General features: G+C 39.7%; 11 non-coding genes across 11 annotated transcripts; all 11 read right to left on the reverse strand.

The window, feature by feature from the left end:
• Positions 1-82, reverse strand: TRNAS-UGA (transfer RNA serine (anticodon UGA)). The gene has a single exon. It is a non-coding gene; the product is annotated as a tRNA-Ser (tRNA).
• Positions 83-2,222: 2,140 nt separating this feature from the next.
• TRNAH-GUG (transfer RNA histidin (anticodon GUG)) lies at positions 2,223-2,294 on the reverse strand. Its single transcript has one exon. It is a non-coding gene; the product is annotated as a tRNA-His (tRNA).
• Positions 2,295-3,587: 1,293 nt separating this feature from the next.
• TRNAS-UGA (transfer RNA serine (anticodon UGA)) lies at positions 3,588-3,669 on the reverse strand. Its single transcript has one exon. It is a non-coding gene; the product is annotated as a tRNA-Ser (tRNA).
• Positions 3,670-5,810: 2,141 nt separating this feature from the next.
• TRNAH-GUG (transfer RNA histidin (anticodon GUG)) lies at positions 5,811-5,882 on the reverse strand. Its single transcript has one exon. It is a non-coding gene; the product is annotated as a tRNA-His (tRNA).
• A 1,293-nt stretch (positions 5,883-7,175) lies between these two features.
• Positions 7,176-7,257, reverse strand: TRNAS-UGA (transfer RNA serine (anticodon UGA)). Its single transcript has one exon. It is a non-coding gene; the product is annotated as a tRNA-Ser (tRNA).
• A 3,500-nt stretch (positions 7,258-10,757) lies between these two features.
• On the reverse strand, positions 10,758-10,839 carry TRNAS-UGA (transfer RNA serine (anticodon UGA)). Its single transcript has one exon. It is a non-coding gene; the product is annotated as a tRNA-Ser (tRNA).
• A 4,004-nt stretch (positions 10,840-14,843) lies between these two features.
• On the reverse strand, positions 14,844-14,925 carry TRNAS-UGA (transfer RNA serine (anticodon UGA)). The gene has a single exon. It is a non-coding gene; the product is annotated as a tRNA-Ser (tRNA).
• Positions 14,926-17,478: 2,553 nt separating this feature from the next.
• On the reverse strand, positions 17,479-17,550 carry TRNAH-GUG (transfer RNA histidin (anticodon GUG)). The gene has a single exon. It is a non-coding gene; the product is annotated as a tRNA-His (tRNA).
• A 1,282-nt stretch (positions 17,551-18,832) lies between these two features.
• TRNAS-UGA (transfer RNA serine (anticodon UGA)) lies at positions 18,833-18,914 on the reverse strand. The gene has a single exon. It is a non-coding gene; the product is annotated as a tRNA-Ser (tRNA).
• Positions 18,915-22,920: 4,006 nt separating this feature from the next.
• TRNAS-UGA (transfer RNA serine (anticodon UGA)) lies at positions 22,921-23,002 on the reverse strand. Its single transcript has one exon. It is a non-coding gene; the product is annotated as a tRNA-Ser (tRNA).
• A 4,006-nt stretch (positions 23,003-27,008) lies between these two features.
• Positions 27,009-27,090, reverse strand: TRNAS-UGA (transfer RNA serine (anticodon UGA)). The gene has a single exon. It is a non-coding gene; the product is annotated as a tRNA-Ser (tRNA).
• Between the last annotated feature and the right edge of the window lie 778 nt (positions 27,091-27,868).

Below are 27,868 nucleotides of genomic sequence, written 5' to 3' on the forward strand. Positions count from 1 at the left end.
CGTTGTTGGCAGGATTCGAACCTGCACGGGGAGACCCCAATGGATTTCAAGTCCATCGCCTTAACCACTCGTCCACAACAACTTACTGTAAGCTGCATGCAAATATTTTGTTTGAAAGTATTCAAGTTGTCCCACATCAAAGTACTGATATTCTGCAATGCGCCTTTTAAAAACAATGTTTTTTTCATCATGCACGTTCTGTCCTAAAAACAAAAATTGCATGAGTATATCTCTGGATCTGTAAAAGGATACGCTTGCATGCAAACTATCATGTGGCACTCAATTTTTGGGACCGTGTTGCACTCTGTTTTTGCGCTGCTTTTAGTCTACGACCCATATTACAGAAGTCTACCATCTCTGAGTATTTGTGACTCCTTTGTAAGTACCTTATCTTTAATCCTTGAAGAGCTCTATAATAAATGGTCTCACACACTCAAGAACTGAACTCTAGGCCAATGGTTTGTATAAAAAATATATCGTTGTTTTATTTTAGAACCAACAATAGGTATCAAAATATACTTTCTCAGAATAAGATGCTTTAGTTAAATACTTTGCAATAGGCAATTGACTTTTGCAGGTAATAGTTACAGTTTATTGCAATAGGAAACACAATTTCAAATACAATAATACATTGAGCTCAATGGGAATTTTAAGTTATATGCAATTAATTACTTTCAGGATTACTTTTCTAAATCCAGGACTGGATCCTAGATTCAGTCCTGGGACAGTTCTTGGAAACAAGTGAGTAAATTCGTTTTAGTAACTGTTGTGATTTTCAAGCAATATTTTGCTATTTTAAAAGTTGACACTTAGAAATTTTTTCTGATCAAATTACCAATGTTATCCTATGGAAGGAAATTCACTTAGCAGGTAGGTGGGGTTATGGTTACTTTTTCTATGTCAGTGTTGTATCCTAGATCCAGCACTACAGTACCACCTGTAAGCAGTTGAGAAACTGCATTTAAGTTATACAAGCGATTTTAAGGAATATTTATAAGTTTGCAAAATCGACACTTAGAAGAAATTTTACAGAAAAACCGTCAATGGTTTCCTATGGAAGAAAATTCAAGTTACGGGTAAAGTACATTCTCGTTACTTTGGTAATTCAGTGCTGGGCTCCTAGGCTCAGTACTGAGACATCTATCTAAAACAGGTAAGCAATTACGTTTTCACAATTGGTACGATTTTTAAAGAATATTTGTAAGTTTCAAAAATCGACACTTAGAAACTTTGTCAGCAAAAATCAAGCAATGATATCCTATGGAAGAAAATTCGAGTTACTGGTAAGTACGGTTAAAATTACTTTTCAGGGTCAGTACTGAGCTACAAGATGCAGCACTGAGGTCTCTCCTGATAACAGGTGAGTAAATCAGAATTCGTTGTTCGGCTGATTTTAGATGAATATTTTAAAGTTCCAAAACTCCACACTTAGAAGAATTTCCAAGTGAAACCAGTCAATGTTAGCCTATGGAAGAGAAGTGAGTTATCGGCTTTTAGGTAAGTACTCGACTGGTAGAGTTATGGTTATGGGCATAGACTCAGTGGTCTCCCAGGGGAGTCCCAGTCTACTTGCCAAGCCCTAAACTCCCCTTTTATTACATATAATTTACCCCTAAGGTAGGCCCTAGGTAGTCCTAGGTGCATGATGCTATGCAAGTAAAAGATAAGATATGTACTTTGGTGGTTCGCATGTCCTGTAAGTACCAAACAGTCTATTTCATTTTTCACTACTGTGAGGTCTACCTCTCTCATAGGTTAGCATTGGGTATTCCCCTATACTTTTTATTTGGTAATTCCATATCGGAGAGGAGTAGCTTTATTTATTTATTGAAAATCCTACTTACTGGTGAGGTTGGATTTAACTTTACTATTTTAGAAATGCCACTTTTAGAGAGTGAACATTTCTCTGCACTTACTGCTCTATTTACCTGAAACCCCAATACACGTCTGGATTGGGCTGGGTGACAGCAACATTTGTGCCTTCCCTGTAGAGAGCCACAACACAGGTTACTCAACTGCACCTGGGGGGTGAGCTCCGCTCCCCCTCCACCCCCAAAAGGTTCAAGAACGATAATTTATGTAAGTAAATACATTATAGCTACAGCTTATAATCATGTTAAATTAAATAATTTGTTGTTAGATGGTTTAAATATTTAAACCTCTGGTACATTTGGTAATTCTGTAAAAGCAGAACCCAACTGCCGTAACATTGCCAACCACAATGCCGTGACTTGGATTCGAACCAAGGTTGCTGCGGCCACAACGCAGAGTACTAACCACTATACGATCACAGCGAGCTACATGGGCTCAATGACATACACTAACATGGAGAATTTATAATTTGGAACACTCAGGGCTGCTCCGGTGATAGGCTGGATGTATTTATTGCTTCCTCATTCCTCATACAGAGGCTGCGTCTCCTCAGTGGTTGATAGGCTGAAACCGTTTCCTGGCCGCCTGCTTGTAAACTGCCAGGAGTCAAAGATAACACATTACACTTGCGGGCCTGTGATGGGACACCAATGCAGAGAAACCCACTTGGCACAGACCTTCTATTCTGTCTATTAGACCTGCATCTTCCCTGCACCTTTCAAGCCATTTGTATGTGAAGCAAGAAAGAGTTAAGGAGTGATCCATCTACACTTTTATAGGGAGGATGCCGCCGTGAGCTCCTCCCAGCTAATCACACGAACAGCAGTAAAGTAATATAAATACACAGTTGAGGGCGGGCTGCAAGGTGATGTTTTTGAGTAATTATTGAAACTGACCTCAGTGGCTCATTAGCAGAGCTGCGGCTAATGACTGGTTCCAAATCATGATGAAGCAAGCACCATGGCTCGTAGGGGACCCACAACACGCTTTTCTTAGCTCACTGAATTAAAGTATAAACTTCCGCCGTGTGTGAGTGGTAAAGGCTTGTTAATATGGTTCCTTTTCCAATTCAAGTCTGACAACAAGAGGCAGAAACCACGTGGCTTCGAATGCTCTGGATTTTAGCCACCAACCACAATGAAAGAGAGAACTGGCAGTATGAGAGTTGGAGAAAACAGGAGCGGGAGCAAGGAGCTCAAATGAGATTAATGGCGCGTAAATAGAGAGCGTAAAGGAACAGTTACACAGCTAAGAAAAGGGAAAGAAAGACTAAGGAAAAAAACACAGAAAGAGCCTGTAGATGAAATTCTCTTCCTGGGACAGCAGATTAAGAGAAATTACATAGGGAGAGGTTAAGCATGTAACACGGGGAGAATAAAAAAGAAAATGCAGTTTTATGAAGTGTGTTTGCCAAATCCAGCCAGCACTTTTGTTAGCACTTTTGTTCTATTTCTCTCTTTGCATCTTTTATTGGTAAAGTAAGTTTCAAGTGCATGCACAAGTATGATTGAGAGAGCAATGGTATAATAATTTGAAGTGTTTACACCAGTGCTAAAGTAGGAAGAGAGGTGTAGCAAAGACATGAAAGAGGTAGCGATAATAAATATGTGGAGAGGCAATAGTGACACAAAAATAAGCCACCTATTTATAAAACTGAAATTGAAGAAATACTAAAGGTTAACTTCTGAAATTGTAGCCGATAATAACAAGATTCTCATTGTTGGCAGGATTCGAACCTGCACGGGGAGACCCCAATGGATTTCAAGTCCATCGCCTTTACCACTCGGCCACAACAACTTACAGTAAGCTGCAAGCAAATATTTTGTTTGAAAGTATTCAAGTTGTCCCACATCAAAGTACTGATATTCTGCAATGCGCTTTTTAAAAACAATGTTTTTTTCATCATGCACGTTCTGTCCTAAAAACAAAAATTGCATGAGTATATCTCTGGATCTGTAAAAGGATACGCTTGCATGCAAACTATCATGTGGCACTCAATTTTTGGGACCCTGTTGCACTCTGTTTTTGCGCTGCTTTTAGTCTACGACCCATATTACAGAAGTCTACCATCTCTGAGTATTTGTGACTCCTTTGTAAGTACCTTATCTTTAATCCTTGAAGAGCTCTATAATAAATGGTCTCACACACTCAAGAACTGAACTCTAGGCCAATGGTTTGTATAAAAAATATATCGTTGTTTTATTTTAGAACCAACAATAGGTATCAAAATATACTTTCTCAGAATAAGATGCTTTAGTTAAATACTTTGCAATAGGCAATTGACTTTTGCAGGTAATAGTTACAGTTTATTGCAATAGGAAACACAATTTCAAATACAATAATACATTGAGCTCAATGGGAATTTTAAGTTATATGCAATTAATTACTTTCAGGATTACTTTTCTAAATCCAGGACTGGATCCTAGATTCAGTCCTGGGACAGTTCTTGGAAACAAGTGAGTAAATTCGTTTTAGTAACTGTTGTGATTTTCAAGCAATATTTTGCTATTTTAAAAGTTGACACTTAGAAATTTTTTCTGATCAAATTACCAATGTTATCCTATGGAAGGAAATTCACTTAGCAGGTAGGTGGGGTTATGGTTACTTTTTCTATGTCAGTGTTGGATCCTAGATCCAGCACTACAGTACCACCTGTAAGCAGTTGAGAAACTGCGTTTAAGTTATACAAGCGATTTTTAAGGAATATTTATAAGTTTGCAAAATCGACACTTAGAAGAAATTTTACAGAAAAACAGTCAATGGTTTCCTATGGAAGAAAATTCAAGTTACGGGTAAAGTACATTCTCGTTACTTTGGTAATTTAGTGCTGGGCTCCTAGGCTCAGTACTGGGACATCTATCTAAAACAGGTAAGCAATTACGTTTTCACAATTGGTACGATTTTTAAAGAATATTTGTAAGTTTCAAAAATCGACACTTAGAAACTTTGTCAGCAAAAAGCAAGCAATGATATCCTATGGAAGAAAATTCGAGTTACTGGTAAGTACGGTTAAAATTACTTTTCAGGGTCAGTACTGAGCTACAAGATGCAGCACTGAGGTCTCTCCTGATAACAGGTGAGTAAATCAGAATTCGTTGTTCGGCTGATTTTAGATGAATATTTTAAAGTTCCAAAACTCCACACTTAGAAGAATTTCCAAGTGAAACCAGTCAATGTTAGCCTATGGAAGAGAAGTGAGTTATCGGCTTTTAGGTAAGTACTCGACTGGCAGAGTTATGGTTATGGGCATAGACTCAGGGGTCTCCCAGGGGAGTCCCAGTCTACTTGCCAAGCCCTAAACTCCCCTTTTATTACATATAATTTACCCCTAAGGTAGGCCCTAGGAAGTCCTAGGTGCATGATGCTATGCAAGTAAAAGATAAGATATGTACTTTGGTGGTTCGCATGTCCTGTAAGTACCAAACAGTCTATTTCATTTTTCACTACTGTGAGGTTTACCTCTCTCATAGGTTAGCATTGGGTATTCCCCTATACTTTTTATTTGGTAATTCCATATCGGAGAGGAGTAGCTTTATTTATTTATTGAAAATCCTACTTACTGGTGAGGTTGGATTTAACTTTACTATTTTAGAAATGCCACTTTTAGAGAGTGAACATTTCTCTGCACTTACTGCTCTATTTACCTGAAACCCCAATACACGTCTGGATTGGGCTGGGTGACAGCAACATTTGTGCCTTCCCTGTAGAGAGCCACAACACAGGTTACTCAACTGCACCTGGGGGGTGAGCTCCGCTCCCCCTCCACCCCCAAAAGGTTCAAGAACGATAATTTATGTAAGTAAATACATTATAGCTACAGCTTATAATCATGTTAAATTAAATAATTTGTTGTTAGATGGTTTAAATATTTAAACCTCTGGTACATTTGGTAATTCTGTAAAAGCAGAACCCAACTGCCGTAACATTGCCAACCACAATGCCGTGACTTGGATTCGAACCAAGGTTGCTGCGGCCACAACGCAGAGTACTAACCACTATACGATCACAGCGAGCTACATGGGCTCAATGACATACACTAACATGGAGAATTTATAATTTGGAACACTCAGGGCTGCTCCTGTGATAGGCTGGATGTATTTATTGCTTCCTCATTCCTCATACAGAGGCTGCGTCTCCTCAGTGGTTGATAGGCTGAAACCGTTTCCTGGCCGCCTGCTTGTAAACTGCCAGGAGTCAAAGATAACACATTACACTTGCGGGCCTGTGATGGGACACCAATGCAGAGAAACCCACTTGGCACAGACCTTCTATTCTGTCTATTAGACCTGCATCTTCCCTGCACCTTTCAAGCCATTTGTATGTGAAGCAAGAAAGAGTTAAGGAGTGATCCATCTACACTTTTATAGGGAGGATGCCGCCGTGAGCTCCTCCCAGCTAATCACACGAACAGCAGTAAAGTAATATAAATACACAGTTGAGGGCGGGCTGCAAGGTGATGTTTTTGAGTAATTATTGAAACTGACCTCAGTGGCTCATTAGCAGAGCTGCGGCTAATGACTGGTTCCAAATCATGATGAAGCAAGCACCATGGCTCGTAGGGGACCCACAACACGCTTTTCTTAGCTCACTGAATTAAAGTATAAACTTCCGCCGTGTGTGAGTGGTAAAGGCTTGTTAATATGGTTCCTTTTCCAATTCAAGTCTGACAACAAGAGGCAGAAACCACGTGGCTTCGAATGCTCTGGATTTTAGCCACCAACCACAATGAAAGAGAGAACTGGCAGTATGAGAGTTGGAGAAAACAGGAGCAGGAGCAAGGAGCTCAAATGAGATTAAAGGCGCGTAAATAGAGAGCGTAAAGGAACAGTTACACAGCTAAGAAAAGGGAAAGAAAGACTAAGGAAAAAAACACAGAAAGAGCCTGTAGATGAAATTCTCTTCCTGGGACAGCAGATTAAGAGAAATTACATAGGGAGAGGTTAAGCATGTAACACGGGGAGAATAAAAAAGAAAATGCAGTTTTATGAAGTGTGTTTGCCAAATCCAGCCAGCACTTTTGTTAGCACTTTTGTTCTATTTCTCTCTTTGCATCTTTTATTGGTAAAGTAAGTTTCAAGTGCATGCACAAGTATGATTGAGAGAGCAATGGTATAATAATTTGAAGTGTTTACACCAGTGCTAAAGTAGGAAGAGAGGTGTAGCAAAGACATGAAAGAGGAAGCGATAATAAATATGTGGAGAGGCAATAGTGACACAAAAATAAGCCACCTATTTATAAAACTGAAATTGAAGAAATACTAAAGGTTAACTTCTGAAATTGTAGCCGATAATAACAAGATTCTCATTGTTGGCAGGATTCGAACCTGCACGGGGAGACCCCAATGGATTTCAAGTCCATCGCCTTAACCACTCGGCCACAACAACTTACTGTAAGCTTCAAGCAAATATTTTGTTTGAAAGTATTCAAGTTGTCCCACATCAAAGTACTGATATTCTGCAATGCGCTTTTTAAAAACAATGTTTTTTTCATCATGCACGTTCTGTCCTAAAAACAAAAATTGCATGAGTATATCTCTGGATCTGTAAAAGGATACGCTTGCATGCAAACTATCATGTGGCACTCAATTTTTGGGACCCTGTTGCACTCTGTTTTTGCGCTGCTTTTAGTCTACGACCCATATTACAGAAGTCTACCATCTCTGAGTATTTGTGACTCCTTTGTAAGTACCTTATCTTTAATCCTTGAAGAGCTCTATAATAAATGGTCTCACACACTCAAGAACTGAACTCTAGGCCAATGGTTTGTATAAAAAATATATCGTTGTTTTATTTTAGAACCAACAATAGGTATCAAAATATACTTTCTCAGAATAAGATGCTTTAGTTAAATACTTTGCAATTAGCAATTGACTTTTGCAGGTAATAGTTACAGTTTATTGCAATAGGAAACACAATTTCAAATACAATAATACATTGAGCTCAATGGGAATTTTAAGTTATATGCAATTAATTACTTTCAGGATTACTTTTCTAAATCCAGGACTGGATCCTAGATTCAGTCCTGGGACAGTTCTTGGAAACAAGTGAGTAAATTCGTTTTAGTAACTGTTGTGATTTTCAAGCAATATTTTGCTATTTTAAAAGTTGACACTTAGAAATTTTTTCTGATCAAATTACCAATGTTATCCTATGGAAGGAAATTCACTTAGCAGGTAGGTGGGGTTATGGTTACTTTTTCTATGTCAGTGTTGGATCCTAGATCCAGCACTACAGTACCACCTGTAAGCAGTTGAGAAACTGCGTTTAAGTTATACAAGCGATTTTTAAGGAATATTTATAAGTTTGCAAAATCGACACTTAGAAGAAATTTTACAGAAAAACAGTCAATGGTTTCCTATGGAAGAAAATTCAAGTTACGGGTAAAGTACATTCTCGTTACTTTGGTAATTTAGTGCTGGGCTCCTAGGCTCAGTACTGGGACATCTATCTAAAACAGGTAAGCAATTACGTTTTCACAATTGGTACGATTTTTAAAGAATATTTGTAAGTTTCAAAAATCGACACTTAGAAACTTTGTCAGCAAAAAGCAAGCAATGATATCCTATGGAAGAAAATTCGAGTTACTGGTAAGTACGGTTAAAATTACTTTTCAGGGTCAGTACTGAGCTACAAGATGCAGCACTGAGGTCTCTCCTGATAACAGGTGAGTAAATCAGAATTCGTTGTTCGGCTGATTTTAGATGAATATTTTAAAGTTCCAAAACTCCACACTTAGAAGAATTTCCAAGTGAAACCAGTCAATGTTAGCCTATGGAAGAGAAGTGAGTTATCGGCTTTTAGGTAAGTACTCGACTGGCAGAGTTATGGTTCTGGGCATAGACTCAGGGGTCTCCCAGGGGAGTCCCAGTCTACTTGCCAAGCCCTAAACTCCCCTTTTATTACATATAATGTACCCCTAAGGAAGGCCCTAGGTAGTCCTAGGTGCATGATGCTATGCAAGTAAAAGATAAGATATGTACTTTGGTGGTTCGCATATCCTGTAAGTACCAAACAGTCTATTTAATTTTTCACTACTGTGCGGTCTACCTCTCTCATAGGTTAGCATTGGGTATTCCCCTATACTTTTTATTTGGTAATTCCATATCGGAGAGGAGTAGCTTTATTTATTGATTGAAAATCCTACTTACTGGTGAGGTTGGATTTAACTTTACTATTTTAGAAATGCCACTTTTAGAGAGTGAACATTTCTCTGCACTTAATGCTCTATTTACCTGAAACCTGGCCCCAATACACGTCTGGATTGGGCTGGGTGACAGCAACATTTGTGCCTTCCCTGTAGAGAGCCACAACACAGGTTACTCAACTGCACCTGGGGGGTGAGCTCCGCTCCCCCTCCACCCCCAATAGGTTCAAGAACGATAATTTATGTAAGTAAATACATTATAGCTACAGCTTATAATCATGTTAAATTAAATAATTTGTTGTTAGATGGTTTAAATATTTAAACCTCTGGTACATTTCGTAATTCTGTAAAAGCAGAACCCAACTGCCGCAACATTGCCAACCACAATGCCGTAACTTGGATTCGAACCAAGGTTGCTGCGGCCACAACGCAGACTACTAACCACTATACAATCACGGCGAGCTACATGGGTTCAATGACATACACTAACATGGAGAATTTATAATTTGGAACACTCAGGGCTGCTCCGGTGATAGGCTGGATGTATTCATTGCTTCCTCATTCCTCATACAGAGGCTGCGTCTCCTCAGTGGTTGATAGGCTGAAACCGTTTCCTGGCCACCTGCTTGTGAACTGCCAGGAGTCAAAGATAACACATTACACTTGCGCGCCTGTGATGGGACACCAATGCAGAGAAACCCACTTGGCACAGACCTTCTATTCTGTCTACTAGACCTGCATCTTCCCTGCACCTTTGAAGCCATTTGTATGTGAAGCAAGAAAGAGTTAAGGAGTTATCCATCTACACTTTTATAGGGAGGATGCTGCCGTGAGCTCCTCCCAGCTAATCACACGAACAGCAGTAAAGTAATATAAATACACAGTTGAGGGCGGGCTGCAAGGTCATGTTTTTGAGTAATTATTGAAACTGACTTCAGTGGCTCATTAGCAGAGCTGCGGCTAATGACTGGTTCCAAATCATGATGAAGCAAGCACCATGGGTCGTAGGGGACCCACAACACGCTTTTCTTAGCTCACTAAATTAAAGTATAAACTTCCGCCGTGTGTGAGTGGTAAAGGCTTGTTAATATGGTTCCTTTTCCAATTCAAGTCTGACAACAAGAGGCAGAAACCACGTGGCTTCGAAAGCTCTGGATTTTAGCAACCAACCACAGAGAAAGAGAGAACTGGCAGTATGAGAGTTGGAGAAAACAGGAGCGGGAGCAAGGAGCTCAAATGAGATTAATGGCGCGTAAATAGAGAGCGTAAAGGAACAGTTACACAGCTAAGAAAAGGGAAAGAAAGACTAAGGAAAAAAACACAGAAAGAGCCTGTAGATGAAATTCTCTTCCTGCGACAGCAGATTAAGAGAAATTACATAGGGAGAGGTTAAGCATGTAACACGGGGGAGAATAAAAAAGAAAATGCAGTTTTATGAAGTGTGTTTGCCAAGTCCAGCCAGCACTTTTGTTCTATTTCTCTCTTTGCATCTTTTATTGGTAAAGTAAGTTTCAAGTGCATGCCCAGGTATGATTGAGAGAGCAATGGTATAATAATTTGAAGCGTTTACACCAGTGCTAAAGTAGGAAGAGAGGTGTAGCAAAGACATGAAAGAGGTAGCGATAATAAATATGTGGAGAGGCAATAGTGACACAAAAATAAGCCACCTATTTATAAAACTGAAATTGAAGAAATACTAAAGGTTAACTTCTGAAATTGTAGCCGATAATAACAAGATTCTCGTTGTTGGCAGGATTCAAACCTGCGCAGGGAGACCCCTATGGATTTCAAGTCCATCGCCTTAACCACTCGGCCACAACAACTTACTGTAAGCTGCATGCAAATATTTTGTTTGAAAGTATTCAAGTTGTCCCACATCAAAGTACTGATATTCTGCAATGCGCTTTTTAAAAACAATGTTTTTTTCATCATGCACGTTCTGTCCTAAAAACAAAAATTGCATGAGTATATCTCTGGATCTGTAAAAGGATACGCTTGCATGCAAACTCTCATGTGGCACTCAATTGTTTGGACCCTGTTGCACTCTGTTTTTGCGCTGCTTTTAGTCTACGACCCATATTACAGAAGTCTACCATCTCTGAGTATTTGTGACTCCTTTGTACGTACCTTGGGGCAGATTTATGAGCCCCTTGCGCCACTTTTGCGTCACTTTTAACATGGGAAAAGTGACGCAAAAGTGGCGCAAGGAGCTCATAAATCTGCCCCCTTATCTTTAATCCTTGAAGAGCTCTATAATAAATGGGTCCGTCAAAGATTGCTTGAATGGAAGATAAAAGAAGGCCCACTTGTCTCACCAAATGCCGTAGAGAAACGTGATGTTTTACTCATGTAATCCTCAGTTCATTTTTGTTAGACATGGCATCCTTAAGGTGGCCTACCAGCAACCTTTTTGCTTTTCACCTCACGTTTTGCTCTATCTTTATGTTGGCCTTAGGACTCTAATCACTTTATCACTACTGTGAGAAAGTGGCTCTGTATATACTGTTCCCAAATAGGTACAGTGTGCACAGAGTCCTCATTGCCCGGAGGTTTAACAGAGGCTAAAGTTTGATATAACCTTACTCTCTAAAGTGGTAGCTTGCTCGAGCAGTAAGGCAGTATCCGAGGACAGTGTAAAGCATTTGTTGTACACACTCAGTCAGCAAATGGTCTCACACACTCAAGAACTGAACTCTAGGCCAATGGTTTGTATAAAAAATATATTGTTGTTTTATTTTAGAACCAACAATAGGTATCAAAATATACTTTCTCAGAATAAGATGCTTTAGTTAAATACTTTGCAATAGGCAATTGACTTTTGCAGGTAATAGTTACAGTTTATTGCAATAGGAAACACAATTTCAAATACAATAATACATTGAGCTCAATGGGAATTTTAAGTTATATGCAATTAATTACTTTCAGGATTACTTTTCTAAATCCAGGACTGGATCCTAGATTCAGTCCTGGGACAGTTCTTGGAAACAAGTGAGTAAATTCGTTTTAGTAACTGTTGTGATTTTCAAGCAATATTTTGCTATTTTAAAAGTTGACACTTAGAAATTTTTTCTGATCAAATGACCAATGTTATCCTATGGAAGGAAATTCACTTAGCAGGTAGGTGGGGTTATGGTTACTTTTTCTATGTCAGTGTTGGATCCTAGATCCAGCACTACTGTACCACCTGTAAGCAGTTGAGAAACTGCGTTTAAGTTATACAAGCGATTTTTAAGGAATATTTATAAGTTTGCAAAATCGACACTTAGAAGAAATTTTACAGAAAAACAGTCAATGGTTTCCTATGGAAGAAAATTCAAGTTACGGGTAAAGTACGTTCTCGTTACTTTGGTAATTCAGTGCTGGGCTCCTAGGCTCAGTAATGGGACATCTATCTAAAACAGGTAAGCAATTAAGTTTTCACAATTGGTACGATTTTTAAAGAATATTTGTAAGTTTCAAAAATCGACACTTAGAAACTTTTTCAGCAAAAAGCAAGCAATGATATCCTATGGAAGAAAATTCGAGTTACTGGTAAGTACGGTTAAAATTACTTTTCAGGGCCAGTACTGAGCTACAAGATGCAGCACTGAGGTCTCTCCTGATAACAGGGGAGTAAATCAGAATTCGTTGTTCGGCTGATTTTAGATGAATATTTTAAAGTTCCAAAACTCCACACTTAGAAGAATTTCCAAGTGAAACCAGTCAATCTTAGCCTATGGAAGAGAAGTGAGTTATCGGCTTTTAGGTAAGTACTCGACTGGCAGAGTTATGGTTCTGGACATAGACTCAGGGGTCTCCCAGGGGAGTCCCAGTCTACTTGCCAAGCCCAAACTCCCCTTTTATTACATATAATTTACCCCTAAGGTAGGCCCTAGGTAGTCCTAGGTGCATGATGCTATGCAAGTAAAAGATAAGATATGTACTTTGGTGGTTCGCATGTCCTGTAAGTACCAAACAGTCTATTTCATTTTTCACTACTGTGAGGTCTACCTCTCTCATAGGTTAGCATTGGGTATTCCCCTATACTTTTTATTTGGTAATGCCATATCGGAGAGGAGTAGCTTTATTTATTTATTGAAAATCCTACTTACTGGTGAGGTTGGATTTAACTTTACTATTTTAGAAATGCCACTTTTAGAGAGTGAACATTTCTCTGCACTTACTGCTCTATTTACCTGAAACCTGGCCCCAATACACGTCTGGATTGACTGGGTGACAGCAACATTTGTGCCTTCCCTGTAGAGAGCCACAACACAGGTTACTCAACTGCACCTGGGGGGTGAGCTCCGCTCCCCCTCCACCCCCAATAGGTTCAAGAACGATAATTTATGTAAGTAAATACATTATAGCTACAGCTTATAATCATGTTAAATTAAATAATTTGTTGTTAGATGGTTTAAATATTTAAACCTCTGGTACATTTGGTAATTCTGTAAAAGCAGAACCCAACTGCCGCAACATTGCCAACCACAATGCCGTAACTTGGATTCGAACCAAGGTTGCTGCGGCCACAACGCAGACTACTAACCACTATACGATCACGGCGAGCTACATGGGCTCAATGACATACACTAACATGGAGAATTTATAATTTGGAACACTCAGGGCTGCTCCTGTGATAGGCTGGATGTATTCATTGCTTCCTCATTCCTCATACAGAGGCTGCGTCTCCTCAGTGGTTGATAGGCTGAAACCGTTTCCTGGCCGCCTGCTTGTGAACTGCCAGGAGTCAAAGATAACACATTACACTTGCGGGCCTGTGATGGGACACCAATGCAGAGAAACCCAATTGGCACAGACCTTCTATTCTGTCTATTAGACCTGCATCTTCCCTGCACCTTTCAAGCCATTTGTATGTGAAGCAAGAAAGAGTTAAGGAGTGATCCATCTACACTTTTATAGGGAGGATGCCGCCGTGAGCTCCTCCCAGCTAATCACACGAACAGCAGTAAAGGAATATAAATACACAGTTGAGGGCAGGATGCAAGGTCATGTTTTTGAGTAATTATTGAAACTGACCTCAGTGGCTCATTAGCAGAGCTGCGGCTAATGACTGGTTCCAAATCATGATGAAGCAAGCACCATGGCTCGTAGGGGACCCACAACACGCTTTTCTTAGCTCACTGAATTAAAGTATAAACTTCCGCCGTGTGTGAGTGGTAAAGGCTTGTTAATATGGTTCCTTTTCCAATTCAAGTCTGACAACAAGAGGCAGAAACCACGTGGCTTCGAAAGCTCTGGATTTTAGCAACCAACCACAGAGAAAGAGAGAACTGGCAGTATGAGAGTTGGAGAAAACAGGAGCGGGAGCAAGGAGCTCAAATGAGATTAATGGCGCGTAAATAGAGAGCGTAAAGGAACAGTTACACAGCTAAGAAAAGGGAAAGAAAGACTAAGGAAAAAAACACAGAAAGAGCCTGTAGAGGAAATTCTCTTCCTGGGACAGCAGATTAAGAGAAATTACATAGGGAGAGGTTAAGCATGTAACACGGGGGAGAATAAAAAAGAAAATGCAGTTTTATGAAGTGTGTTTGCCAAGTCCAGCCAGCACTTTTGTTCTATTTCTCTCTTTGCATCTTTTATTGGTAAAGTAAGTTTCAAGTGCATGCCCAGGTATGATTGAGAGAGCAATGGTATAATAATTTGAAGCGTTTACACCAGTGCTAAAGTAGGAAGAGAGGTGTAGCAAAGACATGAAAGAGGTAGTGATAATAAATATGTGGAGAGGCAATAGTGACACAAAAATAAGCCACCTATTTATAAAACTGAAATTGAAGAAATACTAAAGGTTAACTTCTGAAATTGTAGCCGATAATAACAAGATTCTCGTTGTTGGCAGGATTCAAACCTGCGCAGGGAGACCCCAATGGATTTCAAGTCCATCGCCTTAACCACTCGGCCACAACAACTTACTGTAAGCTGCATGCAAATATTTTGTTTGAAAGTATTCAAGTTGTCCCACATCAAAGTACTGATATTCTGCAATGCGCTTTTTAAAAACAATGTTTTTTTCATCATGCACCTTCTGTCCTAAAAACAAAAATTGCATGAGTATATCTCTGGATCTGTAAAAGGATACGCTTGCATGCAAACTCTCATGTGGCACTCAATTTTTTGGACCCTGTTGCACTCTGTTTTTGCGCTGCTTTTAGTCTACGACCCATATTACAGAAGTCTACCATCTCTGAGTATTTGTGACTCCTTTGTAAGTACCTTATCTTTAATCCTTGAAGAGCTCTATAATAAATGGGTCCGTCAAAGATTTCTTGAATGGAAGATAAAAGAAGGCCCACTTGTCTCACTAAATGCCGTAGAGAAACCTGATGTTTTACTCACGTAATCCTCAGTTCATTTTTGTTAGACATGGCATCCTTAAGGTGGCCTACCAGCAACCTTTTTGCTTTTCACCTCACGTTTTGCTCTATCTTTATGTTGGCCTTAGGACTCTAATCACTTTATCACTACTGTGAGAAAGTGGCTCTGTATATACTGTTCCCAAATAGGTACAGTGTGCACAGAGTCCTCAGTGCCCAGAGGTTTGACAGAGGCTAAAGTTTGATATAACCTTACTCTCTAAAGTGGTAGCTTGCTCGAGCAGTAAAGCAGTATCCGAGAACAGTGTAAAGCATTTGTTGTACGCACTCAGTCAGCAAATGGTCTCACACACTCAAGAACTGAACTCTAGGCCAATGGTTTGTATAAAAAATATATCGTTGTTTTATTTTAGAACCAACAATAGGTATCAAAATATACTTCCTCAGAATAAGATGCTTTAGTTAAATACTTTGCAATAGGCAATTGACTTTTGCAGGTAATAGTTACAGTTTATTGCAATAGGAAACACAATTTCAAATACAATAATACATTGAGCTCAGTGGGAATTTTACGTTATATGCAATTCATTACTTTCAGGATTACTTTTCTAAATCCAGGACTGGATCCTAGATTCAGTCCTGGGACAGTTCTTGGAAACAAGTGAGTAAATTCGTTTTAGTAACTGTTGTGATTTTCAAGCAATATTTTGCTATTTTAAAAGTTGACACTTAGAAATTTTTTCTGATCAAATTACCAATGTTATCCTATGGAAGGAAATTCACTTAGCAGGTAGGTGGGGTTATGGTTACTTTTTCTATGTCAGTGTTGGATCCTAGATCCAGCACTACTGTACCACCTGTAAGCAGTTGAGAAACTGCGTTTAAGTTATACAAGCAATTTTTAAGGAATATTTATAAGTTTGCAAAATCGACACTTAGAAGAAATTTTACAGAAAAACAGTCAATGGTTTCCTATGGAAGAAAATTCAAGTTACGGGTAAAGTACATTCTCGTTACTTTGGTAATTCAGTGCTGGGCTCCTAGGCTCAGTACTGGGACATCTATCTAAAACAGGTAAGCAATTACGTTTTCAAAATTGGTACGATTTTTAAAGAATATTTGTAAGTTTCAAAAATCGACACTTGGAAACTTTGTCAGCAAAAAGCAAGCAATGATATCCTATGGAAGAAAATTCGAGTTACTGGTAAGTACGGTTAAAATTACTTTTCAGGGTCAGTACTGAGCTACAAGATGCAGCACTGAGGTCTCTCCTGATAACAGGTGAGTAAATCAGAATTCGTTGTTCGGCTGATTTTAGATGAATATTTTAAAGTTCCAAAACTCCACACTTAGAAGAATTTCCAAGTGGAACCAGTCAATGTTAGCCTATGGAAGAGAAGTGAGTTATCGGCTTTTAGGTAAGTACTCGACTGGCAGAGTTATGGTTCTGGGCATAGACTCAAGGGTCTCCCAGGGGAGTCCCAGTCTACTTGCCAAGCCCTAAACTCCCCTTTTATTACATATAATTTACCCCTAAGGTAGGCCCTAGGTAGTCCTAGGTGCATGATGCTATGCAAGTAAAAGATAAGATATGTACTTTGGTGGTTCGCATGTCCTGTAAGTACCAAACAGTCTATTTCATTTTTCACTACTGTGAGGTCTACCTCTCTCATAGGTTAGCATTGGGTATTCCCCTATACTTTTTATTTGGTAATTCCATATCGGAGAGGAGTAGCTTTATTTATTTATTGAAAATCCTACTTACTGGTGAGGTTGGATTTAACTTTACTATTTTAGAAATGCCACTTTTAGAGAGTGAACATTTCTCTGCACTTACTGCTCTATTTACCTGAAACCAGGCTCCAATACACGTCTGGATTGGGCTGGGTGACAGCAACATTTGTGCCTTCCCTGTAGAGAGCCACAACACAGGTTACTCAACTGCACCTGGGGGGTGAGCTCCGCTCCCCCTCCACCAACAATAGGTTCAAGAACGATAATTTATGTAAGTAAATACATTATAGCTACACCTTATAATCATGTTAAATTAAATAATTTGTTGTTAGATGGTTTAAATATTTAAACATCTGGTACATTTGGTAATTCTGTAAAAGCAGAACCCAACTGCCGTAACATTGCCAACCACAATGCCGTGACTTGGATTCGAACCAAGGTTGCTGCAGCCACAACGCAGAGTACTAACCACTATACGATCACGGCGAGCTACATGGGGTCAATGCCATACACTAACATGGAGAATTTATAATTTGGAACACTCAGGGCTGCTCCTGTGATAGGCTGGATGTATTCATTCCTTCCTCATTCCTCATACAGAGGCTGCGTCTCCTCAGTGGTTGATAGGCTGAAACCGTTTCCTGGCCGCCTGCTTGTGAACTGCCAGGAGTCAAAGATAACATATTACACTTGCGGGCCTGTGATGGGACACCAATGCAGAGAAACCCACTTGGCACAGACCTTCTATTCTGTCTATTAGACCTGCATCTTCCCTGCACCTTTCAAGCCATTTGTATGTGAAGCAATAAAGAGTTAAGGAGTGATCCATCTACACTTTTATAGGGAGGATGCCGCCGTGAGCTCCTCCCAGCTAATCACACGAACAGCAGTAAAGTAATATAAATACACAGTTGAGGGCGGGCTGCAAGGTCATGTTTTTGAGTAATTATTGAAACTGACCTCAGTGGCTCATTAGCAGAGCTGCGGCTAATGACTGGTTCCAAATCATGATCAAGCAAGCACCATGGCTCGTAGGGGACCCACAACACGCTTTTCTTAGCTCACTGAATTAAAGTATAAACTTCCGCCATGTGTGAGTGGTAAAGGCTTGTTAATATGGTTCCTTTTCCAATTCAAGTCTGACAACAAGAGGCAGAAACCACGTGGCTCCGAAAGCTCTGGATTTTAGCAACCAACCACAGAGAAAGAGAGAACTGGCAGTATGAGAGTTGGAGAAAACAGGAGCGGGAGCAAGGAGCTCAAATGAGATTAATGGCGCGTAAATAGAGAGCGTAAAGGAACAGTTACACAGCTAAGAAAAGGGAAAGAAAGACTAAGGAAAAAAACACAGAAAGAGCCTGTAGAGGAAATTCTCTTCCTGGGACAGCAGATTAAGAGAAATTACATAGGGAGAGGTTAAGCATGTAACATGGGGGAGAATAAAAAAGAAAATGCAGTTTTATGAAGTGTGTTTGCCAAATCCAGCCAGCACTTTTGTTCTATTTCTCTCTTTGCATCTTTTATTGGTAAAGTAAGTTTCAAGTGCATGCGCAGGTATGATTGAGAGAGCAATGGTGTAATAATTTCAAGCGTTTCCACCAGTGCTAAAGTAGGAAGAGAGGTGTAGCAAAGACATGAAAGAGGTAGCGATAATAAATATGTGGAGAGGCAATAGTAACACAAAAATAAGCCACCTATTTATAAAACTGAAATTGAAGAAATACTAAAGGTTAACTTCTGAAATTGTAGCCGATAATAACAAGATTCTCGTTGTTGGCAGGATTCAAACCTGCACGGGGAGACCCCAATGGATTTCAAGTCCATCGCCTTAACCACTCGGCCACAACAACTTACTGTAAGCTACATGCAAATATTTTGTTTGAAAGTATTCAAGTTGTCCCACATCAAAGTACTGATATTCTGCAATGCCCTTTTTAAAAACAATGTTTTTTTCATCATGCACGTTCTGTCCTAAAAACAAAAATTGCATGAGTATATCTCTGGATTTGTAAAAGGATACGCTTGCATGCAAACTCTCATGTGGCACTCAATTTTTTGGACCCTGTTGCACTCTGTTTTTGCGCTGCTTTTAGTCTACGACCCATATTACAGAAGTCTACCATCTCTGAGTATTTGTGACTCCTTTGTAAGTACCTTGGGGCAGATTTATGAGCCCCTTGCGCCACTTTTGCGTCACTTTTAACATGGGAAAAGTGACGCAAAAGTGGCGCAAGGGGCTCATAAATCTGCCCCCTTATCTTTAATCCTTGAAGAGCTCTATAATAAATGGGTCCGTCAAAGATTGCTTGAATGGAAGATAAAAGAAGGCCCACTTGTCTCACCAAATGCCGTAGAGAAACCTGATGTTTTACTCACGTAATCCTCAGTTCATTTTTGTTAGACATGGCATCCTTAAGGTGGCCTACCAGCAACCTTTTTGCTTTTCACCTCACGTTTTGCTCTATCTTTATGTTGGCCTTAGGACTCTAATCACTTTATCACTACTGTGAGAAAGTGGCTCTGTATATACTGTTCCCAAAAAGGTACAGTGTGCACAGAGTCCTCAGTGCCCAGAGGTTTGACAGAGGCTAAAGTTTGATATAACCTTACTCTCTAAAGTGGTAGCTTGCTCGAGCAGTAAGGCAGTATCCGAGGACAGTGTAAAGCATTTGTTGTACACACTCAGTCAGCAAATGGTCTCACACACTCAAGAACTGAACTCTAGGCCAATGGTTTGTATAAAAAATATATCGTTGTTTTATTTTAGAACCAACAATAGGTATCAAAATATACTTTCTCAGAATAAGATGCTTTAGTTAAATACTTTGCAATAGGCAATTGACTTTTGCAGGTAATAGTTACAGTTTATTGCAATAGGAAACACAATTTCAAATACAATAATACATTGAGCTCAATGGGAATTTTAAGTTATATGCAATTAATTACTTTCAGGATTACTTTTCTAAATCCAGGACTGGATCCTAGATTCAGTCCTGGGACAGTTCTTGGAAACAAGTGAGTAAATTCGTTTTAGTAACTGTTGTGATTTTCAAGCAATATTTTGCTATTTTAAAAGTTGACACTTAGAAATTTTTTCTGATCAAATGACCAATGTTATCCTATGGAAGGAAATTCACTTAGCAGGTAGGTGGGGTTATGGTTACTTTTTCTATGTCAGTGTTGGATCCTAGATCCAGCACTACTGTACCACCTGTAAGCAGTTGAGAAACTGCGTTTAAGTTATACAAGCGATTTTTAAGGAATATTTATAAGTTTGCAAAATCGACACTTAGAAGAAATTTTACAGAAAAACAGTCAATGGTTTCCTATGGAATAAAATTCAAGTTACGGGTAAAGTACGTTCTCGTTACTTTGGTAATTCAGTGCTGGGCTCCTAGGCTCAGTAATGGGACATCTATCTAAAACAGGTAAGCAATTACGTTTTCACAATTGGTACGATTTTTAAAGAATATTTGTAAGTTTCAAAAATCGACACTTAGAAACTTTTTCAGCAAAAAGCAAGCAATGATATCCTATGGAAGAAAATTCGAGTTACTGGTAAGTACGGTTAAAATTACTTTTCAGGGTCAGTACTGAGCTACAAGATGCAGCACTGAGGTCTCTCCTGATAACAGGGGAGTAAATCAGAATTCGTTGTTCGGCTGATTTTAGATGAATATTTTAAAGTTCCAAAACTCCACACTTAGAAGAATTTCCAAGTGAAACCAGTCAATGTTAGCCTATGGAAGAGAAGTGAGTTATCGGCTTTTAGGTAAGTACTCGACTTGCAGAGTTATGGTTCTGGGCATAGACTCAGGGGTCTCCCAGGGGAGTCCCAGTCTACTTGCCAAGCCCTAAACTCCCCTTTTATTACATATAATTTACCCCTAAGGTAGGCCCTAGGTAGTCCTGGGTGCATGATGCTATGCAAGTAAAAGATAAGATATGTACTTTGGTGGTTCGCATGTCCTGTAAGTACCAAACAGTCTATTTCATTTTTCACTACTGTGAGGTCTACCTCCCTCATAGGTTAGCATTGGGTATTCCCCTATACTTTATATTTGGTAATTCCATATCGGAGAGGAGTAGCTTTATTTATTTATTGAAAATCCTACTTACTGGTGAGGTTGGATTTAACTTTACTATTTTAGAAAGGCCACTTTTAGAGAGTGAACATTTCTCTGCACTTACTGCTCTATTTACCTGAAACCTGGCCCCAATACACGTCTGGATTGGGCTGGGTGACAGCAACATTTGTGCCTTCCCTGTAGAGAGCCACAACACAGGTTACTCAACTGCACCTGGGGGGTGAGCTCCGCTCCCCCTCCACCCCCAGTAGGTTCAAGAACGATAATTTATGTAAGTAAATACATTATAGCTACAGCTTATAATCATGTTAAATTAAATAATTTGTTGTTAGATGGTTTAAATATTTAAACCTCTGGTACATTTGGTAATTCTGTAAAAGCAGAACCCAACTGCCGTAACATTACCAACCACAATGCCGTGACTTGGATTCGAACCAAGGTTGCTGCGGCCACAACGCAAAGTACTAACCACTATACGATCACAGCGAGCTACATGGGCTCAATGACATACACAAACATGGAGAATTTATAATTTGGAACACTCAGGGCTGCTCCTGTGATAGGCTGGATGTATTCATTGCTTCCTCATTCCTCATACAGAGGCTGCGTCTCCTCAGTGGTTGATAGGCTGAAACCGTTTCCTGGCCGCCTGCTTGTGATCTGCCAGGAGTCAAAGATAACACATTACACTTGCGGGCCTGTGATGGGACACCAATGCAGAGAAACCCACTTGGCACAGACCTTCTATTCTGTCTATTAGACCTGCATCTTCCCTGCACCTTTCAAGCCATTTGTATGTGAAGCAAGAAAGAGTTAAGGAGTGATCCATCTACACTTTTATCGGGAGGATGCAGCCGTGAGCTCCTCCCAGCTAATCACACGAACAGCAGTAAAGTAATATAAATACACAGTTGAGGGCAGGCTGCAAGGTCATGTTTTTGAGTAATTATTGAAACTGACCTCAGTGGCTCATTAGCAGAGCTGCGGCTAATGACTGGTTCCAAATCATGATGAAGCAAGCACCATGGCTCGTAGGGGACCCACAACACGCTTTTCTTAGCTCACTGAATTAAAGTATAAACTTCCGCCGTGTGTGAGTGGTAAAGGCTTGTTAATATGGTTCCTTTTCCAATTCAAGTCTGACAACAAGAGGCAGAAACCACGTGGCTTCGAAAGCTCTGGATTTTAGCAACCAACCACAGAGAAAGAGAGAACTGGCAGTATGAGAGTTGGAGAAAACAGGAGCGGGAGCAAGGAGCTCAAATGAGATTAATGGCGCGTAAATAGAGAGCGTAAAGGAACAGTTACACAGCTAAGAAAAGGGAAAGAAAGACTAAGGAAAAAAACACAGAAAGAGCCTGTAGAGGAAATTCTCTTCCTGGGACAGCAGATTAAGAGAAATTACATAGGGAGAGGTTAAGCATGTAACACGGGGGAGTATAAAAAAGAAAATGCAGTTTTATGAAGTGTGTTTGCCAAGTCCAGCCAGCACTTTTGTTCAATTTCTCTCTTTGCATCTTTTATTGGTAAAGTAAGTTTCAAGTGCATGCGCAGGTATGATTGAGAGAGCAATGGTGTAATAATTTCAAGCGTTTCCACCAGTGCTAAAGTAGGAAGAGAGGTGTAGCAAAGACATGAAAGAGGTAGCGATAATAAATATGTGGAGAGGCAATAGTAACACAAAAATAAGCCACCTATTTATAAAACTGAAATTGAAGAAATACTAAAGGTTAACTTCTGAAATTGTAGCCGATAATAACAAGATTCTCGTTGTTGGCAGGATTCGAACCTGCGCGGGGAGACCCCAAAGGATTTCAAGTCCATCGCCTTAACCACTCGGCCACAACAACTTACTGTAAGCTACATGCAAATATTTTGTTTGAAAGTATTCAAGTTGTCCCACATCAAAGTACTGATATTCTGCAATGCTCTTTTTAAAAACAAGGTTTTTTTCATCATGCACGTTCTGTCCTAAAAACAAAAATTGCATGAGTATATCTCTGGATTTGTAAAAGGATACGCTTGCATGCAAACTCTCATGTGGCACTCAATTTTTTGGACCCTGTTGCACTCTGTTTTTGCGCTGCTTTTAGTCTACGACCCATATTACAGAAGTCTACCATCTCTGAGTATTTGTGACTCCTTTGTAAGTACCTTGGGGCAGATTTATGAGCCCCTTGCGCCACTTTTGCGTCACTTTTAACATGGGAAAAGTGACGCAAAAGTGGCGCAAGGGGCTCATAAATCTGCCCCCTTATCTTTAATCCTTGAAGAGCTCTATAATAAATGGGTCCGTCAAAGATTGCTTGAATGGAAGATAAAAGAAGGCCCACTTGTCTCACCAAATGCCGTAGAGAAACCTGATGTTTTACTCACGTAATCCTCAGTTCATTTTTGTTAGACATGGCATCCTTAAGGTGGCCTACCAGCAACCTTTTTGCTTTTCACCTCACGTTTTGCTCTATCTTTATGTTGGCCTTAGGACTCTAATCACTTTATCACTACTGTGAGAAAGTGGCTCTGTATATACTGTTCCCAAATAGGTACAGTGTGCACAGAGTCCTCATTGCCCAGAGGTTTAACAGAGGCTAAAGTTTGATATAACCTTACTCTCTAAAGTGGTAGCTTGCTCGAGCAGTAAGGCAGTATCCGAGGACAGTGTAAAGCATTTGTTGTACACACTCAGTCAGCAAATGGTCTCACACACTCAAGAACTGAACTCTAGGCCAATGGTTTGTATAAAAAATATATCGTTGTTTTATTTTAGAACCAACAATAGGTATCAAAATATACTTTCTCAGAATAAGATGCTTTAGTTAAATACTTTGCAATAGGCAATTGACTTTTGCAGGTAATAGTTACAGTTTATTGCAATAGGAAACACAATTTCAAATACAATAATACATTGAGCTCAATGGGAATTTTAAGTTATATGCAATTCATTACTTTCAGGATTACTTTTCTAAATCCAGGACTGGATCCTAGATTCAGTCCTGGGACAGTTCTTGGAAACAAGTGAGTAAATTCGTTTTAGTAACTGTTGTGATTTTCAAGCAATATTTTGCTATTTTAAAAGTTGACACTTAGAAATTTTTTCTGATCAAATTACCAATGTTATCCTATGGAAGGAAATTCACTCAGCAGGTAGGTGGGGTTATGGTTACTTTTTCTATGTCAGTGTTGGATCCTAGATCCAGCACTACTGTACCACCTGTAAGCAGTTGAGAAACTGCGTTTAAGTTATACAAGCAATTTTTAAGGAATATTTATAAGTTTGCAAAATCGACACTTAGAAGAAATTTTACAGTAAAACAGTCAATGGTTTCCTATGGAAGAAAATTCAAGTTACGGGTAAAGTACATTCTCGTTACTTTGGTAATTCAGTGCTGGGCTCCTAGGCTCAGTACTGGGACATCTATCTAAAACAGGTAAGCAATTACGTTTTCACAATTGGTACGATTTTTAAAGAATATTTGTAAGTTTCAAAAATCGACACTTAGAAACTTTGTCAGCAAAAAGCAAGCAATGATATCCTATGGAAGAAAATTCGAGTTACTGGTAAGTACGGTTAAAATTACTTTTCAGGGTCAGTACTGAGCTACAAGATGCAGCACTGAGGTCTCTCCTGATAACAGGTGAGTAAATCAGAATTCGTTGTTCGGCTGATTTTAGATGAATATTTTAAAGTTCCAAAACTCCACACTTAGAAGAATTTCCAAGTGGAACAAGTCAATGTTAGCCTATGGAAGAGAAGTGAGTTATCGGCTTTTAGGTAAGTACTCGACTGGCAGAGTTATGGTTCTGGGCATAGACTCAAGGGTCTCCCAGGGGAGTCCCAGTCTACTTGCCAAGCCCTAAACTCCCCTTTTATTACATATAATTTACCCCTAAGGTAGGCCCTAGGTAGTCCTAGGTGCATGATGCTATGCAAGTAAAAGATAAGATATGTACTTTGGTGGTTCGCATGTCCTGTAAGTACCAAACAGTCTATTTCATTTTTCACTACTGTGAGGTCTACCTCTCTCATAGGTTAGCATTGGGTATTCCCCTATACTTTTTATATGGTAATTCCATATCGGAGAGTAGTAGCTTTATTTTTTTATTGAAAATCCTACTTACTGGTGAGGTTGGATTTAACTTTACTATTTTAGAAATGCCACTTTTAGAGAGTGAACATTTCTCTGCACTTACTGCTCTATTTACCTGAAACCAGGCCCCAATACACGTCTGGATTGGGCTGGGTGACAGCAACATTTGTGCCTTCCCTGTAGAGAGCCACAACACAGGTTACTCAACTGCGCCTGGGGGGTGAGCTCCGCTCCCCCTCCACCAACAATAGGTTCAAGAACGATAATTTATGTAAGTAAATACATTATAGCTACAGCTTATAATCATGTTAAATTAAATAATTTGTTGTTAGATGGTTTAAATATTTAAACATCTGGTACATTTGGTAATTCTGTAAAAGCAGAACCCAACTGCCGTAACATTGCCAACCACAATTCCGTGACTTGGATTCGAACCAAGGTTGCTGCGGCCACAACGCAGAGTACTAACCACTATACGATCACGGCGAGCTACATGGGGTCAATGCCATACACTAACATGGAGAATTTATAATTTGGAACACTCAGGGCTGCTCCTGTGATAGGCTGGATGTATTCATTCCTTCCTCATTCCTCATACAGAGGCTGCGTCTCCTCAGTGGTTGATAGGCTGAAACCGTTTCCTGGCCGCCTGCTTGTGAACTGCCAGGAGTCAAAGATAACACATTACACTTGCGGGCCTGTGATGGGACACCAATGCAGAGAAACCCACTTGGCACAGACCTTCTATTCTGTCTATTAGACCTGCATCTTCCCTGCACCTTTCAAGCCATTTGTATGTGAAGCAATAAAGAGTTAAGGAGTGATCCATCTACACTTTTATAGGGAGGATGCCGCCGTGAGCTCCTCCCAGCTAATCACACGAACAGCAGTAAAGTAATATAAATACACAGTTGAGGGCGGGATGCAAGGTCATGTTTTTGAGTAATTATTGAAACTGACCTCAGTGGCTCATTAGCAGAGCTGCGGCTAATGACTGGTTCCAAATCATGATGAAGCAAGCACCATGGCTCGTAGGGGACCCACAACACGCTTTTCTTAGCTCACTGAATTAAAGTATAAACTTCCGCCGTGTGTGAGTGGTAAAGGCTTGTTAATATGGTTCCTTTTCCAATTCAAGTCTGACAACAAGAGGCAGAAACCACGTGGCTTCGAAAGCTCTGGATTTTAGCAACCAACCACAGAGAAAGAGAGAACTGGCAGTATGAGAGTTGGAGAAAACAGGAGCGGGAGCAAGGAGCTCAAATGAGATTAATGGCGCGTAAATAGAGAGCGTAAAGGAACAGTTACACAGCTAAGAAAAGGGAAAGAAAGACTAAGGAAAAAAACACAGAAAGAGCCTGTAGATGAAATTCTCTTCCTGCGACAGCAGATTAAGAGAAATTACATAGGGAGAGGTTAAGCATGTAACACGGGGGAGAATAAAAAAGAAAATGCAGTTTTATGAAGTGTGTTTGCCAAGTCCAGCCAGCACTTTTGTTCTATTTCTCTCTTTGCATCTTTTATTGGTAAAGTAAGTTTCAAGTGCATGCCCAGGTATGATTGAGAGAGCAATGGTATAATAATTTGAAGCGTTTACACCAGTGCTAAAGTAGGAAGAGAGGTGTAGCAAAGACATGAAAGAGGTAGCGATAATAAATATGTGGAGAGGCAATAGTGACACAAAAATAAGCCACCTATTTATAAAACTGAAATTGAAGAAATACTAAAGGTTAACTTCTGAATTTGTAGCCGATAATAACAAGATTCTCGTTGTTGGCAGGATTCAAACCTGCGCAGGGAGACCCCAATGGATTTCAAGTCCATCGCCTTAACCACTCGGCCACAACAACTTACTGTAAGCTGCATGCAAATATTTTGTTTGAAAGTATTCAAGTTGTCCCACATCAAAGTACTGATATTCTGCAATGCGCTTTTTAAAAACAATGTTTTTTTCATCATGCACGTTCTGTCCTAAAAACAAAAATTGCATGAGTATATCTCTGAATCTGTAAAAGGATACGCTTGCATGCAAACTCTCATGTGGCACTCAATTGTTTGGACCCTGTTGCACTCTGTTTTTGCTCTGCTTTTAGTCTACGACCCATATTACAGAAGTCTACCATCTCTGAGTATTTGTGACTCCTTTGTAAGTACCTTATCTTTAATCCTTGAAGAGCTCTATAATAAATGGGTCCGTCAAAGATTGCTTGAATGGAAGATAAAAGAAGGCCCACTTGTCTCACTAAATGTCGTAGAGAAACCTGATGTTTTACTCACGTAATCCTCAGTTCATTTTTGTTAGACATGGCATCCTTAAGGTGGCCTACCAGCAACCTTTTTGCTTTTCACCTCACGTTTTGCTCTATCTTTATGTTGGCCTTAGGACTCTAATCACTTTATCACTACTGTGAGAAAGTGGCTCTGTATATACTGTTCCCAAATAGGTACAGTGTGCACAGAGTCCTCAGTGCCCAGAGGTTTGACAGAGGCTAAAGTTTGATATAACCTTACTCTCTAAAGTGGTAGCTTGCTCGAGCAGTAAAGCAGTATCCGAGAACAGTGTAAAGCATTTGTTGTACACACTCAGTCAGCAAATGGTCTCACACACTCAAGAACTGAACTCTAGGC

This window comes from Triturus cristatus, chromosome 12, assembly GCF_964204655.1.
Source record: "Triturus cristatus chromosome 12, aTriCri1.1, whole genome shotgun sequence".
NCBI lineage: Eukaryota > Metazoa > Chordata > Amphibia > Caudata > Salamandridae > Triturus > Triturus cristatus.